Source organism: Cervus canadensis, chromosome 10, assembly GCF_019320065.1.
Source record: "Cervus canadensis isolate Bull #8, Minnesota chromosome 10, ASM1932006v1, whole genome shotgun sequence".
NCBI lineage: Eukaryota > Metazoa > Chordata > Mammalia > Artiodactyla > Cervidae > Cervus > Cervus canadensis.
In genome coordinates, this window is record NC_057395.1 from 66,089,128 (window position 1) to 66,115,338 (window position 26,211).

At 50.9% G+C, this 26,211-nt stretch overlaps 1 long non-coding RNA gene and 5 other non-coding genes across 8 annotated transcripts; 3 read left to right on the forward strand and 3 right to left on the reverse strand.

The window, feature by feature from the left end:
• Window positions 1–3,049: 3,049 nt before the first annotated feature.
• Window positions 3,050–3,181, reverse strand: LOC122449034. The gene has a single exon (XR_006271852.1). It is a non-coding gene; the product is annotated as a small nucleolar RNA SNORA71 (small nucleolar RNA).
• Window positions 3,182–4,773: 1,592 nt separating this feature from the next.
• Window positions 4,774–4,906, reverse strand: LOC122449031. The gene has a single exon (XR_006271849.1). It is a non-coding gene; the product is annotated as a small nucleolar RNA SNORA71 (small nucleolar RNA).
• A 995-nt stretch (window positions 4,907–5,901) lies between these two features.
• Window positions 5,902–6,036, reverse strand: LOC122449032. The gene has a single exon (XR_006271850.1). It is a non-coding gene; the product is annotated as a small nucleolar RNA SNORA71 (small nucleolar RNA).
• Window positions 6,037–20,076: 14,040 nt separating this feature from the next.
• On the forward strand, window positions 20,077–26,136 carry LOC122448656. Of its 3 annotated transcripts, XR_006271712.1 has the most exons (5): window positions 20,077–20,227; window positions 22,122–22,314; window positions 24,156–24,228; window positions 25,483–25,660; window positions 25,747–26,136. It is a non-coding gene; the product is annotated as an uncharacterized LOC122448656 (long non-coding RNA). The 3 variants fall into 3 exon arrangements; XR_006271713.1 differs by having other exon boundaries at window positions 25,483–26,136; XR_006271714.1 differs by having other exon boundaries at window positions 20,215–20,344; window positions 25,483–26,136.
• On the forward strand, window positions 21,505–21,639 carry LOC122449035. The gene has a single exon (XR_006271853.1). It is a non-coding gene; the product is annotated as a small nucleolar RNA SNORA71 (small nucleolar RNA).
• Window positions 24,767–24,900, forward strand: LOC122449033. The gene has a single exon (XR_006271851.1). It is a non-coding gene; the product is annotated as a small nucleolar RNA SNORA71 (small nucleolar RNA).
• Window positions 26,137–26,211: the final 75 nt, after the last annotated feature.

A 26,211-nucleotide genomic window follows, 5' to 3' on the forward strand; every position in this document is an offset into this window, starting at 1 on the left:
ACTATCATACTGTTACAAAAGTAATAAAGAGCATAGACTTAGGGCAAGTGTGACCTGCTTTATAACTGTGGCTACATCACCTCTTTGCTCTCTTAGCAAAAATCTATTGAATCCCTCCAAACCCCAGATTTCTCTATTTTAAAATAGCATGAGAGGACTTCCCCAGAAAATGATAATGAACCAAAGCCAAATATTATCCTGGAATGCTTGGTTAGCAAAGAAAGTTGCCATTTTTCCTGCAGATTACTATTTATTGTTCTAATTATGGGCTGTTTCCTTCTCTGCTTCTGCATCTTTTGGCAGCAAAGGATTCCCCTGTTCATGGGTTTTCCTGGCCAAGGTCATTGGACAAACCCACTTTTCCAGCTTTTCAGGGTAGAAAGAAGCATAACCCCTCCCACCAAAAAGGCCCACTTCACATATACAACCTCTTCTGCTGGCAGGAGGCATGCTTATTGCTTTAAAATTTTTATTTTTGGCTGCTCTGGGTCTTTGTTGCTACATGCAGGCTTTCTCTGGCTGCAGCGAGCAGGGGCTACTGCTTTATTTTTAATGTCAGCAGACATGTAGACTGACTGACAAATACCTCTGAAAAGGGACCGCTGCCTGGAAGCTGAGAGTGAAGGATGACACACACAGGTTGGAATTCAGCGGGTCCTCTTGGCTTCTGCCCTCCTGGGTTATCTAGGCCAGCAGCACAAGCGGGCAAGTCTTCCTAGTGACGTACAGCACCTGCTGGGCTTCATGCAGGGGCAGGCCCATCACAGGATACCCTAATAAGAAGCATCATACCTCACCAGTTTAGAAAGTCAGCGATGCTTTGGTTTGTAGTTGACAGATACCCAGTTTGACTGGCACATGGGCTTACTGCCTCAAGGCATGTGGGATCTTAGCTCCCTGCCAGGGATCCAACTGGTCCCCTGCTTTGGATGGCAGAATCTTAACCACTGGACCATAAGGGAAGTCCCAATACCGTGTATTTTACACCCCAGACAAGCTGACCAACTTGTTCCAGCTTTCCCAGGACTTTCCTGGTTTTGGCAACCAAAGTCCCATGTCCTGGGAAACCCCTCAATCCCACACAAGCTAGGCCAGCTGGTACCTGCTGAGCCCACCCCCCAGCTTTCCCAGTGGCATCGGCACCTGTCTCACTCCGGCACCCTGGTTCCTGTCAGAGCCTCGACTCTCACAGGTCCTGACCTGAGCCAACCCCCAGCACTTGCTCATCTCCGTCCCAACACAACACCTCAAACAACAGCCCATGTGCCAAGCCTCAGGAGTAGGATGGAAGGACTTAACGGGTAAAAACAGGATCCGGCCTGTGACCCACGTTCACGCTGCCCCACCTTGCTGGCACGTGGCTTGCTGTGGATTTAAAACACAGGTGAGGTGGTGTATAGTTTATTGAATGGGCAAGTGGAGAGGAAAATGATAAACAGCTGCCAACTCAGCAGAAAAACTCCGGGTCGCTGAAGTCACTGAGGGACTGGGGCCAGCCTTCTCGGTCCACACCCTCCAAGGGCAGAGCTCTCAGCAGTGAGAGCAGCTGACGGGGACCCGGGCCGCCAGTCCCAGAGCCTTGCCCCGGATCTCTAGTGCTGAGAGAACACGGCTCCCGTGACACTGTGAGCAGATGGCGGGCAGCTCTTCACGTGGGAATGGCACTCTCCATTCTCTGCTCCACTGGTATCCACAAACAATAGGGATCTACAAAAAAGGGCAGGCAAGACCAATGGTTGGGAGCTCCCATCTGCATAGACTTAAACCAGCCAACCCTCCGGAGGGCGGTTCCCAGCCGATGGCATTAACTCACCAGCCAACCCTCAGGGGATCGGTTCTCAGCTGGTTCAGTTCCCACCTCAGGGAGAAATACCAGCCATTCCAGATCCCAGGTGACCCCAAGGTCACTGACTCAGGACCTTGGGACTTCCTCAGCCACCTCCAGATCTACGGCTGACCTAGGAGGGAAGAACCATATAAGCATTTAGTCTCCAGCACCATCTCTTCCCCAGGTAACATCACTGAGGGTTCCAATCGACCAGGCTCAAGCTTCCAATTTATGCAAGCTCAACTAGAAATCACCAGAATAGATGCGGTAACAAAGAAAAACATCTCAAAAGTTTGGTTTTTACAACAACGGATTTTCTTTCAAGCACCAGATCAGGGCAGACAGGCTAGACTTTAGTGCTGTCAGGGGCCCGGACACCAAACTCCCACTGTATCTTCATCAAAGGATGGACCACCACCCTCAGGAGCTCTCCCACCGTCATCCTATTCTGCAAAGACCCACTTAATACGGCCCGCCAAGGAAAATGGAAAGGCTGGCTGAGGAGCCCCAGGACCAGGGACTGGACAGGACAAGCCTCTGATGTACGCCAGGGGAAGAGGGCAGGTTTGAAAGCCAAGGGAACGCTCAGGCTGCCTACCGAGTACCCTGTGGCTCACATCTAACAGTCTCACTACCTTCACATTATGAGATGCGAATAGAGACACCTAGCAGAAAAGGATCAAACACGAATGCAGACAGGAGAGAACTAGACATGAGCCCTCAGACCAAATGTGGGGGAAGGGGGGCAGTGGTGAATGGGACCCCACCTCACCTTTATCTGGGAGCCGGACACACCTCTTGGGGTGCCATGTTGCATCTTCGGAGCACATTAAGCGAGGGCACTGGTGGAGGGTTTCTGCCTCCCACCGAACACATCTGCAGCACAGACAAAAGGCAGGTCGTCAGCCCTCTGCTGATGAGGGCTGGGGGCTCCATCAGCCACACCAACAAGCATGGTCAGTCATGGGCTGTCTTGAATAATATATTATGGGTTGTCCACACTCCTGTTAAGTCCACAGAGCAGAAGCCACAGTTTACAGCCCTCCCTCCCCACCCCATGCTCTTTCGCGCCACATGAACTTATTCCAGTGTGAGGACCAAATATGTGCTGACTGGTTTCTGCCAAGAGGCTCCTGAACTACAAAGACAAAGTGAACCCCTGCAAGTCCAAGGACCAGCAGAGGTCTAAGCTCTGAAGGGAATGGCAGGAGAAAAAACTAGTGTGTGAAAGCTCCAGGGTTCGGAAGGGATGGCTGGGCCCTTCAAACACGGGGAAAGGTCTTTCAGGGACTCCTCTCCCTGCAGTATCGATGACCAGGGCACGGGCAGCCCATAATCACTTTCGATGCAGGAGCAGCAAAGGGCAGAAGGGGAGCCAGAGAGGACAGGAGGCTGGCGCCAGGGGCCTGGGGAATGCCCGAGTCAGGGGCAGCAACCCAGCCCTGCCCAGTCGCGTCGAGTCCCAGCAGATTTGCAGCACCCTGCCAAGACCCCACAAGACCTCCCTGCCAGGGGAAGTCAACACACTTCCAGCATAAAAAACAGCTTTCTGGCTGAAAACAATCAGGATGTTGGTCAGGACACAGCCATGAAACCTGTTTTAAAACCTTCACAGCTATCCTAGCTTCCCTTTTCACGAAGGTGGCTTCTGAGATGGGGGTCACAGGGCTAGAGGGGTTCAGAGGTGGAACCAGAGCCTCTGGTGCGTAGACCCACATGTTCCCCATCACAAGACTTGGAAGGGAGGTGCCCGGGGAGCCCTTCTCCCAAGCAGGTTTCTACAGGGCCCTCCCCTGTGTACATGGGAGAGACCGCCTCACACCAGGATGCCTCTGTCACCCCACTTCCCCTTACATGATCACCCGAGCCCCAGGAAACATGCAGAAGACTTTACAAAACACACAGAACTCCACAGAAAGGTCCAAACACCTTACCTGGGGCCCCGGGGCCTAGCGCCCAGCTGGCATGAAGATGGTGCCTCCCGTGGAACCTCTGTGCACAGACCCATCTGCAAGAGAAAGGCCATGAACGGGCGCGCAGAGCAGGTCCTGGTGGTCAGAGAACCACCGGCACAGCGGCTGGCAGCCTCCAGCACCCTCACAGAGGGCTGTCACCGTAGTCCCTGAACCACCACACTACTGTCTCCAAAAAAGGACAAGGTGACTCTAGGAAGGGGTGTGCAGGTCATCTGGACAGGATTAACCCCCACGTCATCCTATGGGGCAACTGTGATGGATCTGCTGCTCATCGGTCTTGTTTTAAAAACAACATGCTGAGGTCAGGGTTTGGGGAGCAGCCCGTGGCCTACTGGCAGTGACCAGAATGGATCGGAAGGGCTAACAGGTGTAGGGGGAGGGCCGTGGGTCCACCATTTACTACGAGGGTTATGTACACATGTATCCTCAACGACACTGTGCCCTGTCCAGTCGGTTACTAGAAAATCACCCTCGGCAGGATTAAAGGCAGGTAACAGTAAGCCTAGCTTTCATTAGAGAAACAACACATCCAAGGGAGAAGGAAAGGAAGCTGACCCAGCAGGCTGGCTTGCCAGAGGGCATGGTGTCCTGACCCTCCGCAATGGGAGGAGTCTGATCTCCTTGCAACAGATAGGGCATCTCTACCTCTTTGGGTTTTTTTCCCCCCCTTCTATGACCAGCTGCTATAGCCAGGCATCAGACACAATGCAAAGAGGCACTGCCCTCAAGATCACAGCATAACGGGCACGACCAGCAAATCAAGTTTTCCAGGAGGAGTTAGTGCTGGGTGATGGGGCTGAGGATGTGGGAAGGGGTGCAGGGAGGAGGCAGAGAAAGCTTCCAGGAAGGGAGCCCTCCCCTGCCAGCCCATAGACTCCCGAGGGAGGGGCATGCTCGGGAAGAAGGGCGCTCAGTGAGCACACAGCAGTGGGTGCCAGGAAGCAACACAAATCGGGGGAAAGACAGACATGTGCGAAAGTGCCAGGGTTTGCAAGGGACAGGATGGACCCTCCAAACACGGGGAAAGGCTTTCAGCAATTCGTCTCCCTGCACTATCAATGACCAGGGCACCGGCAGCCCACGATCACTTTCGAATGCAGGGGCAGAGAAGGGCAGAGAGGGAGCCGAGCAGAGGCCACTGCCAGCATCCTGAGAAGCGGCCTGAACGAGGAACAGACCAGCAGACGGAGCACTGACCAGGCTCACAGCCTAAGATGGCAGATCTACTCTGGATCATTTCCCAATCCCTGCCAAGAGCCGAAGGGAAGACTGGCGGCAGAAACGCGGAGAACCCCTGGGTTCCGAAGGAGTGAGTGAACACACCACCAGGATCGAACAACAGACAGAATTCTCGCTCAGGCTCACCGACAAGCCCTCAGCTGGTCACTGGGTGTGAACCTCCATCCTCTCAACATCACTGCGGCCTCCACCGGGGCTCTCAGCAGCAGAAGAGCGCCGGGCCTCCAACCACACCCTCACTCCCCACACCTCTGGCCTCCCAGTCTGCACAGAACTGGGAGGATGAGCAGGACAGAAAGCACAGAATGAGCAGGGCACCACTTACCTGGGTCTCAGTCTCGGCTCTCCCTGAGGACAACTCTCGCCCAACGGCAGCCACGTGACACTCCTGCGGGGGAAAAGAGCCCGGCAGGTGATCAGCCCACCAGACAGGAAACCACCATCGTCACCAACAGGAAAACCCGGGTGTGAATGCTGGGGAATCCGGCAATGAACCCACGACAGCCTGACTCCCTCTACCCTCAGTCCGCCTCAGGCTTGGCCACTGTGACCGCGACTAAAGGACTGTCTGGTTTGGAAGGGACAAGCAAGGATCGCCTGAATTATAAGGAACATTCTTGCAACTTTTCCTCAGCCCATATTACCAACAAGCAATACAGGCAGCCTGTATCACTTCAAATCCAGTGGCAAACAAGGTCTCAGGGCTGCTGAGACCTGAGGCCAGAGTCATAAGACCACAGCAGTGGCAGACCCCACCCACATTCTTTCCCAAAGCCTCACAGAAACCAGCACTGAGCCAGGCAGACAACAGACATCAGCTGCCAGGAGGCGTCTAAAACGGCGGTAGGAGGGAGAGGGTGTGTGACAGCTCCAGAGTTCAGAAGGGACAGGAGTGAACCCTCCAAACACGGGGAAAATGCTCTCAGCAATTCCTCTCCCTGCACTATCAATGACCAAGGCACCAGCAGCCCACAATCACTTTCGAATGCAGGGGCAGAAAAGGGCAGATGGGGAATCAGGCAGAGGGGCCCAGGTTAGCAGCCAGCTCTCCACCCACGCAGGGGAAAGCTGCCCAGCCGGGCCCAGGACCCCAGGCACTAGCCTCACTGCCTGAAAAGGTTCTACTGCCCACCCCCCCTCATCAAGAGAAGCCAGGGGAAGACCAACTCTGGTTCAAAAAAAGGCCTCAATTACTCATCCACCCCACAAATACCAACTGAGGACCTACTACATGCCAAGTACTGTGAGTTCAAAGACAAAGAAAAACACAGACCCGGCCTCTGCCCTTCCGGAGCGATTGTCATTTTCCCCCGCGAAGGAAAGGAAAGCTCAGAATAAAGGAACTCACCCCAGGTTCCCTGGCTAACGAGGAGCTGAGTCAGGATCTGAACTCAGGCCTGCCTGGCCCCCAAACCCAGCCCCATCCTCCTGCACAAGGGCTTTGCCAGGCAGGTCCCAGAACCCTCAAGCCCAAGAACCACCCCCTCGGCAGTAGGGCAGGAAGGCCACAGCTCCAGCACTGCCCCAGGGGACAGCTCAGTCCCTGGACGCGGCGGGGCCGCGGCAGGAAGTGTGGGTCAGGGTCCTGCAGGAGAGGAGGGGGCGCCGCCCGAGGCAGGGTCTTCAGCTGCGCAGGCCCTGGCCCGGGAAAGACAGGGGAAGGCCTTCGGTGCGAAGCAGGGGCCCAGGAAGCCAGACTGCTCTTCTAGGGCCCTGGGGGCGCCCTCAGTTAAAGTGGAGGTTTGCACACTTTCCCTTAGAGGTTACCGAGGGGAAATGGGCCAATGGTCACGAACATATTTGCCCTGCAACCGACAAGCGGCTTCAGGGGATGAAACGCTGGAGTCGGAGGTGATGGGATGTGATCGGGGGGGGGGGGGGGGGGGGGGGCGGTTCTGGCGCACCACAGGTGCTGTTCACACCGGCTCCGCACGAACCTCCCTGCGAGACCTCGGGCCCACGCATCCCCGGACCCGCTTCTGGCCGTCGGCGGGTCCAAGTCTCCCCACGGATGGGTGAGGCCAGGGGACCCCCATATTCTGAAGCGGCGTCGGCCGGAGGCCAGACGACCAGAGGCCCCTCTGTCGAGAAGACAAGTCCCGAGAGACCCACACGCATCTCAGGGGACGGGCTCGGAACCGGGAGCGGCCCTGGGCTCCAAGGCAACCTGCGGCCTGCGCTCCCCGCTCGGGTCTGTTTCCCCTTGGGCTGGGGAGGGAGCGGGCCACGTGCCCGGCGCTCCCCGCAGAGGACTCACCCGGGGTGCCCCACGACCAGACGGCGCTGGAGAGCGGTGGAGACAAAGCCGACAGTGCGGGAAGATGCCGGTGTCCGCGGATGGACCCGGATACGTGCAGATGGTGTGGAATCCATGACGAAACGTGGACAAACGGGCAAGAACCGCCTTCACGCTCACAGCGACGGCGGAAATGAAGCTGAGGCGGGGCTTGCGGCCTAGACCGGCGTTGCCTGGAGTGGATCCCGCGCAACCGGTTTTGCAGCGCCCTCTTGTGGAGTGGAGTCCAAGTTCTGCGTTGCATGAATGGGTAATTTCCAGAAGCAGCCTGGAATTTTGGCAGTAACGTTCCTTCACCTGCTCTGCTTTTCTTTGTGTTCTGTTTGTTGTCACTGACTTGTCATTAATCTGTAGGAATGGCTACTCTTCTACCTGTTGTTGTTTAGTCGCTAAATCGTGTCCAACTCTTGCAACCCTATGGACTGGTAGTCTGCCAGGCTCCTCTGTCCCTGGGATTATCTGGGCTGGAATCCTGGACTGGGTTGCCATTTCCTCCTCCAGGGGATCTTCCCGACCCAGGGATTGAACCTGCATCTCTTCCGTCTCCTGCCTGGCAGACGGATTCTTTACCAGGGAGCCTAAGACAGGAACTGTTATTAGCAAGAGCTCACGTTTATCGTGTTGAGTTTGGACAGTAGGGGTTTTATCTGACTGACCATTGTATTCAGAGCACCTAGTTTCCGTGGCTGGCTCAGTTGAACAAAAGAATGAATTCTGACTGTGTATTCATTTGGACCTCGCCAGACTAAAATAGTGTTCCAATGACCTGCAACTGGAACGTGAGGATGACAGGGAGATAAGCCTAGTGTGGTGGGCAGGTGCTTTGCTAAAAGGTCACCCTAAAAGTAAAAGCAGCCTTGAAGCTGCTTTTGATCAAGAGGGACTTGATCATATTTGCGATTGGGGACCTGGTCAGATTTGCATTGTTCCGGAGAAGACAGAGGTCCCAACCTCTTGAAGGCGCTGCAGACAGACTTGAGATGGGGCTCATGGCCCCTAATCACACAGGCACTAACACTGTCTGCATCCTCGGCCCAGTGTATCTCTTAGACCTGAAGCAACCCTGCCACTAACTCAGTCCACATTCTGAACTGCAGACAGTCCACGTGTGTCTGAGCAAGGGTCTCATTCCTTCACATTCCCGATGCTCACTAGGTCACTAGGTCAGCGCAATGTGCAAATCAAGGCCTGACTGATACAACAAAGAGGGAAATAGGCGGAGGTGGTTTCTGAGGGTGAAAACACTCCATCGCTGTACCTGGGAGGAGCCGGTGCAGTTCTAAGACTGTGAGAACCTTGGGTGTCTCCGTGAGGGGGAGGAGTCGTGGGATGCTGTGGCTGGCGGGACACTGGACGAAGGAGCCAGGTGTGCACACAGCCCTGGTGTCCTCTCCTGCCTCCTGCTCTTGCCCTTACTCTCCGTGTGGCTATGACCTAACTTTGTCCAGCCTTAGTTTTCCTTTCTGGAAAATGGGCAGAGTCAGAGCTCCCCTCCTCATAGCGATTGCTGTGAGGATTAAATGAAACAGTGCACATCCAGAACATAGCACCGAGCAGATGGCCAAGCATGGTAGTTGCTCTACGTAAGTATTTTTGAAAAAGTCCAGAGTTTCTGTCACTGTGAGGACACCATGGATTATCTAGGACACCATGGGATTATTTATGATGCAGAGAGAGTGTGCTGTGTTTGAAGGGTCTAAAGGCAGTGCTATCCGGTAGAAATACAATGCCGGCTGAATGTGTAATTTTAAATTTCCCAGGAGCCACATTAAAAACATTAAGCAACTATACTCCAATAAACTTAATAAAAAAAGAAAAGAAAAGTAAGATTAAAAAGGGGTGGGGGGGGCTTCTCTCATAGCTCAGTTGGTAAAGAATCTGACTACAATGCAGGAAACCAGGGTTCGATCCCTGGGTCAGGAGGATCCCCTGGAGAAGGAAATGGCCACCCACTCCAGTATCCTTTCCTGGAGAATCCCATGGACAGAGGAGTCTGGCAGGCTACAGTCCATGGGGTTGCAAGAGTCGGACATGACTTAGGGTTGCAAGAGTCGGACATGACTTAGCGATTGAACAAGCACCAAGATTAAAAAAAAAAAAAAGATACAAAATGTGTAGAATGTACAAACAACAAGGTCCTTCTGTATATAGCACAGGGAACTACATTCAATGTCCTGTGATAAACCATAATGGGAAAAGAGTATAAAAAAGAATATAGGGGACTTCACTGGTGGCCCAGGGGTTAAGAATCCGCTTGCCAATGCAGAGGACACAGGTTTGATTCCTGGTTCAGGAAGATTCCATATGCAGTGGGGCAACTAAGCCTGTGTGCCACAGCTACTGAGCCTGCATGCTGCAACTACTGAAGCCCGAGTGCTCTAAAGGTCACGCTTCACAAGAAGAGAAGTCACCGCAATGAGAAGCCAGGGCACCGCAACCAGAGAGTAGCCCCCGCTCACCAAAACTGGAGAAAGCCTAAGCACAGCACTGAAGACCCAGCACAGCCAAAAATAAATAAATTAAAAAAATTTTTTTTAAAGAATATGTATATGGAGTCACTTCGCTGTACACCAAAAACTAACACAACATTGTAAATCAACTATATCACAATAAAAATAAATAAAAAATTAAAAAATACCTAAAAGGTGAAATTAATTTTAATAATATTTTTTAGTTAACACAAGCTAATCAAAATATTATTTCAATATGTAACCAATATTTTTAAATTATTAATAGGGTATTTACTATTTCTTTTCCTTTGCACGTAGTCTTCGGAATCAGCGCATGTTTTATACCGACAGCATGTTGCCCCTGGGACTGGCGATATTTCAGTGCTCTGTGGCCACACGGCCTGGTGGCTGCTGTGTCCATCAGCCCAGGTCTCAGGCCATCTGGCTTCGATCAGCCCTTTGGAGCCAGAGGACAGAAACAGCAAGTGGGAGGCTGAGAGCAAGTCCCTTCCACAGGCCCCACCCTCAAGCCTGGGACCTCCTAAGAGGCGCTGGGTCTCCTGCACCAGTCGGATGGGGAGCCTCATAGTTCTAGGCTGGAGAGTAAGAGGAAGCTGCCTTCAGAAGGCTGGGAAAGGTCAGAGCCATGATTCCAATCTAGATAATCTGCATCTTTCTGCCCGTGATGCCAGGGAGGGAATCTGGGCGGGCTCATTTCTGCATCCCCAGTGTCTAGAGGAGGCTGGCCATCTAAAAGGTGTGGCTGATGCTTGTCGTTCGTGTAACAAGATATTAAAATAGATATTTCAGCCGAGGTACCAAGGAGGCACCAAAATACAGGAAAGAATAGCTGAACAATAACAAACCACTGTTGTAATTTTTGAAGGTTCTCCACCTGATAAAATGGCAGCTGCCTTCCTAAAAGGGTATTGGATTAGATGTAGAATTTAGGAAGAAATAACTGGAAAATGGTTGCTTGTAACTCAATCCTCTAGTTTGAGGGTATTAACAGCATAGTGGGGCTTCCCTGGTGTCCAGTGGTTAAGAATCTGCCTTGCAATGCAGGGGCGACCGGTTCGATCCCTGGTCTGGGAAGATCCCACGTGCTGCCGAGCCGCTAAATCCGTGTGCCAGAACTACTGATCCCACACACAGCAACTACTGAATCCACATGCCCTACAGCCGTGCTCTGCAACAAGAGAAACCACCACAATGAGAGGCCCACACACTGCAACTAGAGTGTAGCCCCTGCTCTCTGCAATTAGAGAAAGCCTGTGCAAAGCAATGAAGACCCAGCACAACCATAAATAAATATATACTTTTTTTTTAAAGTACAGTGTTAGACATGAAAAAGAGGGAATTATGGGCTCTATGTCTTAAAATAGTCCCTCCTCCTTTGCCCCCAAGAGGAAGAGTAGGAGAAAGTTCCTTTTTCTCTGGTGATCCTCATACCGGGAGCTCCAGCAGGAGCACCTCAGAGCTTGATAAATGTCACCTAGCGTTGGAAAGCCCAGGTGACCTGTGCCCAACCCCTTCCTCAGTCAAAGGTACATTGTCTCCTTCGGCAGGTGTAGAATCTGGGGTAGGACTGGCTACCTGCTGCCCGAGAGGTTCTACTTTAGACAGAGCCTGCTAGGGGCAGGGGGTCCCCAAGAAGGGGGCCTGTTCACATCACGTGGGGTTCAGTCAAAGGGCACCAGGAGGAGGATCTCTGAAGAACCCCTGAAATAGGGGCTGAGGGAGAATGCACAGCCTTAATTTCAGGTCCAGCCTGGAGAGAAATGTTCCCCCATCTCACTCTTCAATTCACCTGATCCTGGAGGTGCTGGGAGTGGGGGGTAGGAGGACTGAGCAGAGACCTGGTGACTAGAAACACATCTGGATGAGAAAAGGGAGAAGGTTCCCATCCCTTCCGAGCAGACAGCAGCGCACTGTCTGCTTGGTCCCAGACAGTGGAGAGCAGAGAAGTCCTAACTACCAACGGTCACTGAAAACACGATGAATATATGAGATGAACATTTAAATTAATGGAATAGAAATCATGTTCACTATTTTTAGTAACACAAGACTTATTACCTAAGAAGGAACAGAGAAGTTATGAGGACTGCCTGATATTTTTCTAAGGATAGGGAAAAGATATTTCCATTTAGAAAGTTTAAAGAGAGGCAAAATATATATATATATTTTTTTTATGATGACATACGAAAAGTCTCACTTTCAAAATACTGATCGCATTTATAAAGGATAGGGCTGTGACTGGGAGGCCAACATTCTGTCATCTTGGAGTTTGTGACCTCACAGTGGCTGAGAGATTCCTGCTGCCTGGACTTGGTGGGGCTGGGGTGGGGAGATGAGGTCTCAGCTGGCTAAACAGATTGTCCCAAGGAAGTGATGCCCAGGGTCTAGGCCTGAAGTTAGCAGCTGGCCTGGTGAGCCCTGCAGGAGCTCCAAGCTCCATCCCCACACTAAGAATGAACACCATACTGGCAGTTCTGATTATTCTGTTCCTCGTCCTCCTCCTCGTCTTATTGATGCTCTGTTACTACGTCTTTCAGGAGGAATAGGCTTGGGCTTCTGCAGCCTGGGACTGAGGGCCAGTGGTAGCCTTGGCCAGTCCAGCCGCCCAGGGCCTCTGCTGTCCTGTGGCCCGGGTCTGGGCCTGTTTGGGGGTCTTCAGCAGCCCCAAACCCTCACTGGATGCTCGGACAGACTGAGATGAAACAGAGGGTCTCTCTACCAGGGTCAGTTCCCACCGAGGTCCCAGCACCCCCACTTCCCTGGGTCCCCTAGCTGGGTTCTCTGACTCCCACGACCTCTCTGTTACTAGTCTTCCTTCTGGTTCATTTTTATCCTGGGCTGAAGGCCACTGATTCTGGAGAGGGGGTCAGTGTGAGCTCACTGAAGGTTTAAGTGGCTCAGGCCTCTGCCATGGGGGCAGACAGGAGAAGAGGTGGCTTTCTCCCTTCAGAAACTGGCAGGCTGGGCCCTGGGGGACCAGAGTCCAAGAGAAAGACTGATAACTTTGGCTGGTGACATTGGACTTTCCTTCATTCGGTGTTGGACAATCCTTGAATACAAACTTTTTGACTAATGACTCTGGATGGTCTTAGCTATTTAACTTGAGTTTCCCTGAACAACAGTTTTGGGCCTCCTTTGTTAACTAAATAACTGAGATGTTTGTGGCTAATTAACTTAAACTTTCCTGGCTTGAGAATCATTAACTATTTTGCCTGAATACTTGAGCATTCCAGGATAATGATACTTGATTTTGGCTCATTCTCTCTCACCATGCTAGTTGACGATATCAATTCTTCACTCTTTTTCAATATTTATGTATTTATGCGTTTGTTTATTCGGCTGTGCTGAGTCTTAGTTGCAGCATACAGGACCTTCTATCTTTGCTGTGTTATGTGAACTCTTAGTTGCGGCATGCGGGATCTAGTTTCCTGATCAGGGATGGAACCTGGGCCCCCTGCATTGGGAGTGCAGAATCGTAGCCTCAGGACCACAAAGGAAGTCCCCAATTCTTTACTTTTATGACCTTGGGTCATCCTGGTCAAGGGCAGCAGACATCCCTGACTAATTTTCTGGAGCTTCTAGGATAAAAATAGAAAAATTCTTCTATGATTTCACCATTATGTATGAAATTAACTGATGGTTTCCCTGGTGGCTCTGTGGTAAAGAATCCGCCTACCAATACAGGAGACATAAAAGATGTGAGTTCGATTCCTGGGTAAGGAAAATTCTCTGGAGGAGAGTATGGCTACCCACTCCAGTATTCTTGCCTGGAGAATCCCAGAACAGAGGAGCCTGGTGGGTTACAGTCCACTGGGTCAAAAAGAGTCAGAAATTTAAAAAAAAAAAAAGTCAGATATGACTGAAGTGACTAAGCACAATGTTATATGATGTATATTCTATTTTTAGATTTCTAAGAATTTTTCTGGTTATGAATATTAATTTTTAATCAAATTATGATAACCATGGTAGTAGCTAAAATTATTACTAGTTTACTGTTTAATGTAAGACATCAACTACTGAAAAAAGCACTCATGGTATTCACATATTTCAATGCATTATTTTACCTATTTTAGTTTTTTAAAAATATTTATATATTTATCTGGCTGCATCGAGTCTCAGCTGCGGCACACGGGATCCTCATTGCGTCTTGTGGGATCTTTCTTCGCCGGGCACTGACTCCAGTTGTGGCTCGACGGCTTAGATGCTTCAAGGCATGTGGGATCTTAGTTCCCCGACCAGGAATCGAACCTGTGTCCCCTGCCTTGTAAAGCAGATTCTTAACCTCTGGACCTCTTGATGAAAGTGAAAGAGGAGAGTGGAAAAGTTGGCTTAAAGCTTAATATTCAGAAAACTAAGATCATGGCATCTGGTCCCATCACTTCATGGGAAATAGATGGGGAGACAGTGAAAACAGTGTCAGACTTTAATTTTTCGGGCTCCAAAATCACTGCAGATGGTGATTGCAGCCATGAAATTAAAAGACGCTTACTCCTTGTAAGGAAAGCTATGACCAACCTAGACAGCATATTAAAAAGCAGAGACATTACTTTGCCAAGAAAGGTCTGTCTGGTCAAGGCTATGGTTTTTCCAGTGGTCATGTATGGATGTGAGAGTTGGACTGTGAAGAAAGCTGAGTGCTGAAAAATTGATGCTTTTGAACTGTGGTTTTGGAGAAGACTCTTGAGAGTCCCTTGGACTGCAAGGAGATCCAACCAGTCCATCCTGAAGGAGCTCAGTCCTGGGTGTTCATTGGAAGGACTGATGCTGAAGCTCCAGTACTTTGGCCACCTCATGCAAAGAGTTGACTCATTGCAAAAGACCCTGATACTAGGACGGATTGAGGGCAGGAGGAGAAGGGGACGACAGAGGATGAGATGGTTGGATGGCATCACTGACTCGGTGGACATGAGTTTGAGTAAACTCCGGGAGTTGGTGATGGACAGGGAGGCCTGGCATGCTGTGATTCATGGGGTGGCAAAGAGTCAGACACGACTGAGTGACTGAACTGAACTGAACTGAACTGACCTCTGGACCACCAGGAAAGTCTCTTAAATTTTTGAATTTTAAGATAAGCATAAAAATACTCTGGTTTCTCTTCAGATCGTATAAATCTTTCCCCTTTTAAAATAAGCATAACATAAAATTTACCATCTTAGCCATTTTTAAGTATTCAGCTCAGTAGTGTCCAATACATTCACATCATTGTGCAGTCAATCCCCAGAACTCTTACCATCTTTCAAACTGAAACTTACAGCCATCAAGTAGTAACTCCACTTTCCCCAGCCCCTGGCAACCACCATTCTACTTTCTGATTCTGAATTTGACTAATTAAGGAAACTTGCATAAGTAGAATCTTTCAGTTGTTGTTCTTTAGTTGCTAAGTCATGTCCAACTCTTTGGGACCCCACAGACTGTAGTCGGCTCGGTTCCTCTGTCCATGGGATTTCCGAGGCAAGAATACTGGAGTGGGTTGCCATTTCCTTCTGCAGAGGATCTTCCCGGACCAGGTATCAAACCCACATCTCTTGCATCTCCACCATTGGTAGATGGATTCTTTACCACTGAGCCACTAGGGAAGCCTGGAATCACTCAGTATTTGTCCTTTTATAACTGGTTTATTTCACTTAGCATAATATCATTAAGGTTCATGTATCTTATAGCATTTGTTAGAATTTCCTTCCTTTTGAGGGCTGAATAATATTCCATTGTGTGATAGACCACATCATGTTTATCCATTCATCCGCCAATGGACATTCGAGTGGCTTCTACTTTCTGGCTATAGTGAATATATTGCCATGCACGTGGGTGGACAAATATCCCTTAAAGACCCTGCCTTCAGTTGTTTCGAGGATATATCCATAAGTGAAATTGTTGGATCCTACAGCAATCCCATTTTTAATTTTTTGAGCAACCACCATACTATTTGCCCTGGCGGCTGCACCAGAGAGTTCCCTGGCAGCCTAGTGATTAGGATTCAGTGCTTTCACTGCTGTGGTCTGAGTTCAATCCCTGGTCAAGGAATTAAGAATCTGCAAGCTGCATGGCACAGGCAAAAAAACTCCTTTTCACACAGTAGCTGTGCCATTTTGCCTATTTGACCTACTTTAGAGTTGAAAAACTGAGACTCAGAAAGATTAAAAATTTTTATGTGTATTGAATTTATTCCCCAGGACTGCCATTAGAAAGTACCACAAACTGGGTGGCTTAAAACAGAAATGCATTCCCTCACTATTCTGGAGGTTAGAAGTCCAAAATCAACGTGACAGCAGGGCCATGTTCCCTCTGAAACTCTGGGTAAGATTCTTCCTTGCCTCTCCCTAGCTTTTGGTGGTGCCCATCAACCTTGGGAGTCACAAGGCATTCTCCTGGAATGCCTTTCTCCTTCCTTGTAAGGACACCGTCTTATTGGATTAATGGTCCTCCCTCTTGCAACATGACCTCATCTAACTTACCTCTTAATTACATCTGTAAAGACTGCTTCCACAGCAGGTCACATTCCCAGGTACCAAGTGTTATGACTTCAACATAACACCTTTTGAGGGGTCATAACTCAATCCATCATATCTTGTCTTCTTCCCAATTCTGTGATATCTACCACACTTTTGACGTCATTGCAATAAACTACTAGACTTCCCAATAGAAAACCATGCTTGCATTTGTGGGACAGAACTAATTTGGTGGATTATTAGACCATAAGCTTGGAACAAGGCAGATACAGTGGGTTTCTTTCATTCATCCCTATACCTCCCGGTCATTAAGTGAAAGAAGTGAAAGTGAAGTCGTTCAGTCTTGTCTGACTCTTTGCAACCCCACGGACTATATAGCCTACCAGGCTCCTCTGTCCATGGGATTTTCCAGGCAAGAGTACTGGAGTGGGTTGCCATTTCCTTCTCCAGGGGATCTTCCTGACCCAGGGATTGAACCTGGGTCTCCTGCAATGCAGGCAGACATTTTACCGTCTGAGCCACTAGGGAAGTCCCAGTCATTATACAAATAGAAAAACAAAAAGCATTTGTAAAGGGGCATAGCTTTTCCAGTGCCTTTATGGGGAAAAATCATTAACTGAACAGTTGTTTGGGGAATTGTTTAGATGGTAGTTTTCGTTGTTCCTTTTTTAATTTCCTGCCAGTCAGGCTGCCTGCCATCTGTTGGCCCCACCCACTAGCACAGTGTCGGCACAGAGTGGAAGCACTTACTTACCATGTATTGAATGAATGAACGAACAGAAGGTTCATTGGCAGAGCAGTGCCCTTGCCCCCTTTTTGCTGCTACTGTTCTGTTTTGATGACCAGTAGCAAGTGGCTGGTGGCTTCTCCTCCCCCAGAGCCTCCTTAAGCCCATTTTGTCCACTCTTGAAAGAGCCTTGCTCCAGGCAGACCTAATCATCAGCCTACTCCTGTTCTGGATAGGTCCCCAACACATCCCCGCCAGCAACAGACCCACTTCAAACATCCATCCCTTCAGGAGTTTGCAGAGCATGCACTGCAATTTTGTTTTGTATTTAACGTCTGCAGACACATTGCTGACTGACAAATAAGGCCAAGCCACTGAGCATGGACAGTTATCTGAATGCCCCAAGCAAAGGTTGTCACACTACTTTTATTTCGAGACTTCAACATGCTGCCCTGTTTGCTGCAGTCTCGTTAGGTAGGCCAGTGTCGTAGATGAGAAAGTCATCTGAGATAAACACACACAGCGCATCAGGCAACTGCTGACCTCCCATGCTCCATGCCACTGGTGGAATACCTTAATAACTGGCTATGGACGGACTTTTCACCAGGAGTGTTGGAGACAGAAACCTAACTTATGCTAACAAAAAATTACATTATTGGGAAGCTTATATAATCAAACAAGAGGAAGGGCAGAGGTGGAAGTGAGCTTCCAAGGTGACAAACACCACGGACTGAAATGCTACCAGGACTCTGTCCTGCATCTCCCCCTCTCTCTTTCTGTGGACTTCCGACTTTACATTTACTCCATTTCTTGCATGTGAGGTAGCAGGGGGATACATGCTGGGTTTTCCCTGAAGTACACATCCATCCACCTTCCACTGATGGGAGGCAGGATCACCACATATGGTTGTGCAGGTTGAGCACTGCCCAACTCAGGGACATGCCATTCATATTATAGTCTCTTGCTGAGAAGCAGAGATATTAGGGATGCTTGGTTGAACATAGAAAACACTTGATGCTTTCCTAGAGCATCCTTCTCTGGGCCAGCAGAGTCATCCTATGTTCTACCATCCTGAAGGAGGGGGGAATTCAAAAAATCTCCATTCTAATCCTTAAATGCTGGGCCCTTCTAATGAAGACTCTTGGGAATATCTTTTTTTGCCCCTCACATGCTGCACAGCATGTGGGATCTTAGCTGCCCCACCAGGCACTGAACCTCGGCCCCGGCATTAGGAAACTCAGAGTCTTAACCACTGGACCACCAGAGTAGTCCGTGGAAGTATCTTGAAAGAGCAACACTTGGGGGGAATTTTCCCACAAGCTTCATGAGGACAAGTGGAAGATATTAATAACTAAACCTGTGACAGTGTAACCCGTGCAGGTCCATTAGAATAAGAGAAAGGTTTGCAAGAAGTAGAGGGACCTTCAGAGAAATGCAATTCTTAACTCCACAATCTTGGAACTCTCAATTCTCAGCTACTTTCCAGGCCAAAGGACAGGCACTTCCACCTTTCTGTAGCTGGGGGAAGAGTCACCCCTCTGGGAGGTGTCTCATCTCACGGGTGGGTTGGGAGGTACTGGCCGTGCAGAGGTGCCTAGGTGTTGAGCATGCATACATCTCAGGGTCTCTGTGGCTTGCCCTGCTTGGGATGCTTGGCCAAGACCCTGCTCCTTCCTGGGTGAGCTCACTGGGTAGGCAGGCCATACCCAGGGATACAGTGGGTGGAGGGTGGGTAACAACAGTGAAAGGAAGAGGGGCCGAAAGGTGGTCAAATCTGAGCTGGGCCCTTTGTCCGCCTGTTATACTGATCAAGCCTGGTTCTACCTGAGATTTACCAATATATTTTTAGGATGTTTACACTCCTAAATAAATTAACTTATAATTTATGTTTTCTTTTATTGACCTTTTCTAATTTGGGAATTAGGTGAACTTAGAACTGTTTTCTCTTTTTCTCTTATCCAGGAGGCTGTATAATATAAAGCTTTGTAGAACTTACTTATTAAGACACTCGGTTATGATGTTTTCTTTATGGGAAGACTTAACTACTGATTCAATTCCTTACAGTGTTATGAAATTGTTTGGGTTTTCTATTTTTTCCTTAAGACAATTCTGTTAAATAGTTTCCAGAAAAGTGCTCATTTTACCAACGTTTTAAATTTTACGAGTAAAAAGTCAAATAGATTGTTCTCTCATTTTTTTACTTTCTGCTCTGATTGTACCAACTTCCTCATTGCTAACATTGTTTGGCTCTGTTGCTCTAAATATGATAATGCTCATTTTCTGCTATTTTAGTTTCTACTCTTGTTGTTTTATTGATTTTTCACTTTGGATCCTTTCAGTTGTCCTTTTTCTCATTTTTTAAGCCCTCAGGAGCCAGGAGCTGACTGAGACACATGGAATTTTTCTTACACTTCAGAATCAAGTGAGCCGCTCTGCCATTACAACAAAGAAAATTTCTCTTCCTTCTCTTGAATCAATATTTAAAGATCATCTATTACAGGCCATGCAATGAGATGCCCCATCCAGTTTCTAACTTCTTCACATCCCAGCACATACATCCACTCCCCCATCCTTACCCCAACATCAGCTTCTTAGTCTTTCTCTTCCTCCCTTTTCTGAACATCTTCCCATTTCCTTTTTCTGTTTGAGTCCTTCAAAACCCCAATAAGGCACACTTCCACCGTGAAGCCATCTTAATTTGGAAATTGGTTGAAGTATGAGTCTATTCATAGCTCCACAACTAGCCTCCAAGCTCTTCAGGATCCACACACTCTCACACTCGAGATACAAAGTTAAAGAAGAAAGTATAGTTTTCCCAGCTTCAGCCCCCCACACAACACTTTGTCAGGAGAAGGCAGGACACCATAATTGACGTTCCCAGCAAGACTGAATTCAACAGGAAGAGTGAATGCCACAGAAAATCAGAGAGAAGAGAAGGAATAGACAGGTCAAAACTACAGACGTCCTAACCATTTAATAGTCGGATGGATGGTTGGGGAGATGGAAGAATGCTTGAATACTTGGCGGGGCAGAGTTTCAACTCCGATCCACTAGGGGGCGCGAAGAGACTGCTAGCGCGGGGTCCATCCGGGGATTCGCCGCTCTAGGCCCCAGCCAGACTCTCAACTGCAGTTCCGTCAGCGCCCAACAGATGGAGGGCGGGTCCTGTCTCCGAGTCGCCGGGAACCATTCAGCATCTTCTTACGTCGTCCAGTTTGACCTGCAGCCGACAGTCTTGGCGCCCCGGGTGAGTCACTGCAGGACCGCCCCGGGACCCACGGCGGCCTCTAAGGCCGGTTCTCCGTACCCCCCCCCTGCCCCCTACAGGAGGGGAAACAGAGGCCCGAGGGGTCGGGGAGTGCAGGTCAGCTTCAAGCCCAGTCCCACTCTTGGTTCTGAGCCGGTTCCCTTAGCTGCATGTGGGCCTCTCTGCACTCGTGTTCTTGACAAAGGGGCCTCAAGTCACCGCACTACCGGCCGGCGCCGTTTTGGAGCGTCGGGTCCTGGGCCTCACTCGCCCGGCGGGGAGACTTGGGCCCACCTACGGCGAGAAGCGGGTCCGGGGATGCGTGGGCCCGAGGTCTCGCAGGGAGGTTCGTGCGGAGCCGGTGTGAACAGCACCTGTGGTGCGCCAGAGGCCCGGATCACATCCCATCACCTCCGACTCCAGCGTTTCATCCCCTGAAGCCGCTTGTCGGTTGCAGGGCAAATATCTTCGTGACCATTGGCCCATTCCCTCTCGGTAACTTCTAAGGGTAAAGTGTTCAAACCTCCACTTTAACTGAGGGCGCCCCCAGGGCCCTAGAAGAGCAGTCTGGCTTCCTGGGCCCCTGCTTCGCACCGAAGGCCTTCCCCTGTCTTTCCCGGGCCAGGGCCTGCGCAGCTGAAGACCCTGCCTCGGGCGGCGCCCCCTCCTCTCCTGCGGGACCCTGACCCACACTTCCTGCCGCGGCCCCCCCGCGTCCAGGGACTGAGCTGTCCCCTGGGGCAGTGCTGGAGCTGTGGCCTTCCTGCCCTACTGCCGAGGGGGTGGTTCTTGGGCTTGAGGGTTCTGGGACCTGCCTTGCAAAGCCCTTGTGCAGGAGGATGGGGCTGGGTTTGGGGGCCAGGCAGGCCTGAGTTCAGATCCTGACTCAGCTCCTCATTAGCCAGGGAACCTGGGGTGAGTTCCTTTATTCTGAGCTTTCCTTTTCTTCACGGGGGAAAATGGCAATGGCTCCGGAAGGGCAGAGGCCGGGTCTGTGTTTTTCTTTGTCTTTGAACTCACAGTACTTGGCATGTAGTAGGTCCTCAGTTGGTATTTGTGGGGTGGATGAGTAATTGAGGCTTTTTTCTTTTTTTTTTTTTTTAAACCAGAGTTGGTCTTCCCCTGGCTTCTCTTGATGGGGGGGCGGTAGAACCTTTTCAGGCAGTGAGACTAGTGCCTGGGGTCCTGGGCCCGGCTGGGCAGCTTTCCCCTGCGTGGGTGGAGAGCTGGCTGCTAACCTGGGCCCCTCTGCCTGATTCCCCTCTGCCCTTTGCTGCCCCTACATTCGAAAGTGATCGTGGGCTGTCCGTGCATTAGTCATTGATAGTGCAGGGAGAGGAATTGCTGAAAGCATTTTCCCCATGTTTGGAGGGTTCACGCCTATCCCTTCTGAACTCGGGAGCTGTCACACACCCTCTCCCTCCTACCGCCGTTTTAGATCTGCTTCCTGGCACCTGGAAGCTTACTAAGTGCTGTGAGGCTCAGTGTTAGTTGCTGAGAAGCTTTTAACTCATTGTTGACTAGGGGATTTTTGCAGAAACTAATGTCTGTGGCCAGTGATTTGTTATGAAAGTGATATTGATGCATTTGCAGTCAATAATGTTTGGGTAAAAAAAAAAGTATTAATAATAAGTCTCTGGTCAATAATGTGTTAAAAAAAAGGAAGATAAAGCATGGGCTGTTTCTTAGAAGCTGGGGCTGGTTGTGGAGCCACTGTTTGGGTAATTTTCACCAAGAACGTCCCTCCAGAAAGCCAGGTCCACCTTCCCTCTTTCCCCTTTCCAGGTCCTTAGTCCAGCTTGTGGTCTGGAGAGAGGCTTGACATGAGGTGAGGATACTAATCATCCTTCATGGGAATCATTGGTTTTCTTGTCTTTTGCCTGTCTCTGCTCAGATCTCAAGGTCAGTGCCGTGAGTGTCACCTGCTCGGTGCCTGGCAGGTGTCTGGTGCTCAGCAGCTGTGCAACATCTGCCCAGCAGGAGAGAAGGACAGGACAGACACATCCCAGTGAGGTGGCGTGGCCCATCACATCATGGAGAATCAGAGAAAGACTGCTTGTGGCCAGCCAGCCTGGGGAGAGGTGGAGGTACTTCCTGTCTTCTTTTCTTGGAGTTGTTCTTCCTGTTGACCAGTATTTATCCATTGGAGTTTCCTTGGCATGAGACAGAGCCCAGTCTACTAACAGAGTGTTCCCCAAGGACCTGTGGTTACGGTGGCAGGAACGAGAACAGTAATGCACTTGGACAGGCTTAAATAGCAGGAATCACAGCAGTAATGCAATTGGACAAGGCCTAAATAGACACCAGACCTCACCTCTGCAAGAGGCCTGAGGTGCCTTTACCTCCTCACACACACCCCCACCCCCTAACCCCTAACCCCCTGCCCAGGCCAGGCATGGCCTGTGAGGTGCCACACACTCGCAAACCTGTCCTGGACTTTCTCTTTCTATTCAGGATCCAGCTTCCAGAATCTGTACAGAGTCATCTGAGTTTGCACAAAAGATGATCTGAAAAGCCATCTCTGTCTCAGATGCAGATGAGTTGTGGTCCTATGTGGAGTAGTGAACTCCCATCCTGGGAATGAGAGGTGTGGCTCGTGAGTGGGGAACACAGCCCATGTTTGTGAAGCAGCCAGCTTCTCAGAGAACCCAGGTACTCTGCCTGGGTTCCAGGACATGTGGTGACCAGGTGGCATCTAGGTTGACTGTTGCAGAGGAAGCAGCATGGTGCATGGGGGTCCCTGAGAGGTGTCCCCATCCTGTCAGGAGGCAGCTGGCTCAGGTGAGTTCTGTTCCCTGGAGATCGGGGGCTTTGCCTCCTGCAAGGTGCATGAGGTCCTGTGTGGTCTGGGAATAGACAGAAGAGAGACAAGTGTGACTTGGTCCTGGCACTCAGCTTCACCCTCTCTGGGGTCTTTGAGGACACACCTGGTTCCTCTTTGTGTGCGTGGTCCTGAGAGCCCTTGGGGAGACCTTCCTCAGATTGTTACGTGGGCAGCAGAATGTATGGAGCGGGGAAAGGATTCTGACATGTCCCCTGTACCCGGGTGTCACTCACTTCTCTGCCTCCTCCTGCCTCTGGGACCTTCTCCTATCTCTGGTTTCATCCTCCAGAAAGCAGGACTACAGTGAGGCTATTTGTCTCCGGCTTGTGTCATCCCGGTCTGTTACAACCTAAGAACCCCGTCACTTTTCTTTCAGAGGTGTCCTCGCTTTGTCTGTCCCTTCTGGGCTGTGTGGAAGGCTTTTTAGCAGGACTGGAAGCAGATACTGGGTCCTCATGCTCAACTGGGCTGACTGCTCCAAGCCTCTGCCACTGGCCTCCTTTTTCAGTAAGCCCTATGTCCTTTTCTGCCGCTGCACTTGGAAGCGATCCTGGGCTGCCGGTGGCCTGCTTACTGGTAGTGCAGACAGAGCAAACATAGCAGGGGTGTCTCGCATCCTCACTCCCTAGTTCTGGGACATTTTTACACTTCTGTGTCTCTTCTGCCCACCCCTCGGGCCTCCAGGGCCTCGGGGTCTGCTGGGGTGTGCTAGTGTCATTGCTGGGGCATTTCCTTCTGGCTCCTGCTGTTGGGAAACAGGCTCCTTTTGTGTGTTGCTTAAGTTCCCCTTGATGCCCAATTGTCAGTCGGCCATAGCACGTTCCCATAAATCTGGCGATGGCATCCTTTTCTGCCTGTTACTGATCAGTTACACATCAATCAGCATTGGCACCCTGCCACAGATCATCCACTGTCTCCTTCTTCAGAATTAACTACTGTTTTTGTGTGAAGAAATAGCATGTCTTTTCAGGAAATAACAACAGCCAACACTTGGGGGATGTTTACTGTCCGGTAACTCTTGTGCTAAGCCCTTTCCTGGTGCCTTTGCCCTCCTATGAGCAGGGGCAAGTCGAGCACTCACCCTTGGCTTCTGGTCTGTTGCAGACGAGTCCACTGTGTGCAGAGGGGTCATGGAAGCTGTCGCATCAGGAGCATTCTAGACCCCGGTGTCCTTGAGGTAAGATCTCTGGTCCATTCTCTAGAGTGTTGGGTCCTCTCACACGGTGGTCGTGTGTGTGTTCCCAGGGGCTTTGGGTGAAGATCTAGGGGAGCTGAGAGGTGGGATGAAAGCAGCATCCACGAGTCCCCAGGTCCACTCACCACCCCAGCCCCGGGCAGCCTGGATCACGTCTGGCGCTTTGCTGTCTTCAGCGGCTGCTGCAGGGATGACACCTCTCGAGTCCCATTAGGGCACTGGGAGTTATGGGGTATCTGCCCTCCTCCCCGGAGTGTGGCCAGAAGCATGTGAACCTGGGTGTCAGTGAACCTGGGTGCCAGAGATTCTGCCCCTGGGCTTGAGGCTCCTTTGACCGCCATCTCAGTCAGCATCCTCTTCAGAACCTGGTTTCTGTCATTTGAAAAACCACAGGTGTGTCAGAGGTGACTTGGTGGTACCCAAGACCACGCAAGTCCTGTAATCTCCAGTCGTAATGTTTTCCCAGTGTTTCTGCTCAGCATCGGGCTTCTCCTCCCAGAGCGCTCTCTGCCCCCTATGCACCTGCATTCAAAAGAGACCACGGGCTGTCTGTGCTCTGGTCGTTGACAATGCAGGGAGAGAAATTGTGGAAAGCAATTTCCCGAGTTTGGAGGGTCCGCACCTGTCCCTTTCAAATGCTGGCGCTTTCCCACACCCCGGCTTCTCTCCAGCCCAAGCTTCCCCCTCAGCGTGGCCTCCTGTTACCAGAGCCAGGCCGTGGCCGTGTCAGGCTTTGAGACGTTAGGGGGTGTAAGGAGCCAGGCTGCATTAGGCATAATGAACACGCGCGATGTCAGGTGGTGTGTGGTCACTGCTGTAAGATTGTCAAGGGGAGCAGCTGTTTGGAGGAGGCGGTGGGCCGGCCTTGGAAGGACTGAGACGTGATGACCACAGGACGGACTTCGGGGGGAGGGGAGGAACATGAGGATGAGCTGAGGCCGGGGTGAGTGGCGCACCTGGGAGTCAGATGTGCAGGCAGGTAATGGAAGTGTGGGGGGAGGGCGGCTGGCGGTGGCGGTCCCCCTCTGACATACAGTGGGGGGCGGACCGACCAGGAGGAGCTCCTGAGAGCAGGCTCTCCAGCTGTCTGTCTGCCAGTTCTGACATTTGCTCAGTTGCCCTCAGAAGGTGCATTTTTTAATAGATAATGTTCCTTTTGACTCTTCTCTGGGAGCTTTGAGATGTCCTTTTTGAGCTGAGTTTGCTGTGACTGACTGTTTGGGGGCATTCTCACAGATGTTGGCTTGAAGAAAGGCGAGGTAACATTGGAGAGCAGCCCCGTGTCGTGACCTCCTGCCCTGTGACCTCCCCATCACGCTGGGGGTGCTGCCTTGGAAGACGCCTCAGGGATGGGAGCACTGGCCTCTCAGGATGGTGAGCTGGGTCCCAGCTCTGCTGGAGGAACCTTCTCATGGTGAGTTACTGCCAAGGAGCTAAGTTGGCCTGTGTTTCTGAGACAGACGTTCCAAGCTGCCAGCCTCATCTGACTTCCTCCTCTAGGTTGTTTTGGGTCTGATCACAGACGATGGCGTAGCAGACTGAAGAGGGGTGTTGCTGCATGACCACCACCTTCTTCTCCTGTTGCCTCAGCACAGTATGGAAGGACTCGGCCCCGTGTGACCAGGTCAGGGGCCTGGGAAAGGCCTGGGACTCTGGGGCCCTGGGATTCACAGCTGGAGACCTTCAGCTGGTTCTGCCCCTCCCCAGCAGGTGCCACAGGGCACGGCAGACCCAGAAGACTGGTTTCCTTCCATCTGGACCAGGCCCTCCAGTGGCCTCCATGTCCCCCTCTCTGTTCCTGGTGTAACTTTTAGAACCAGGGGTTCCTGTTGGAGGCGTCTGTGCTGGGCATCTTGTCCTCTCACCCACTTCAATAAATCATGAAACTGCCCTGCCGCTTGCTTCTTTTGTTTCCTTTAATCCCTGCCTCCCTCTGCATAGCTGGGTGGAGAGGCTGTGGGTCAC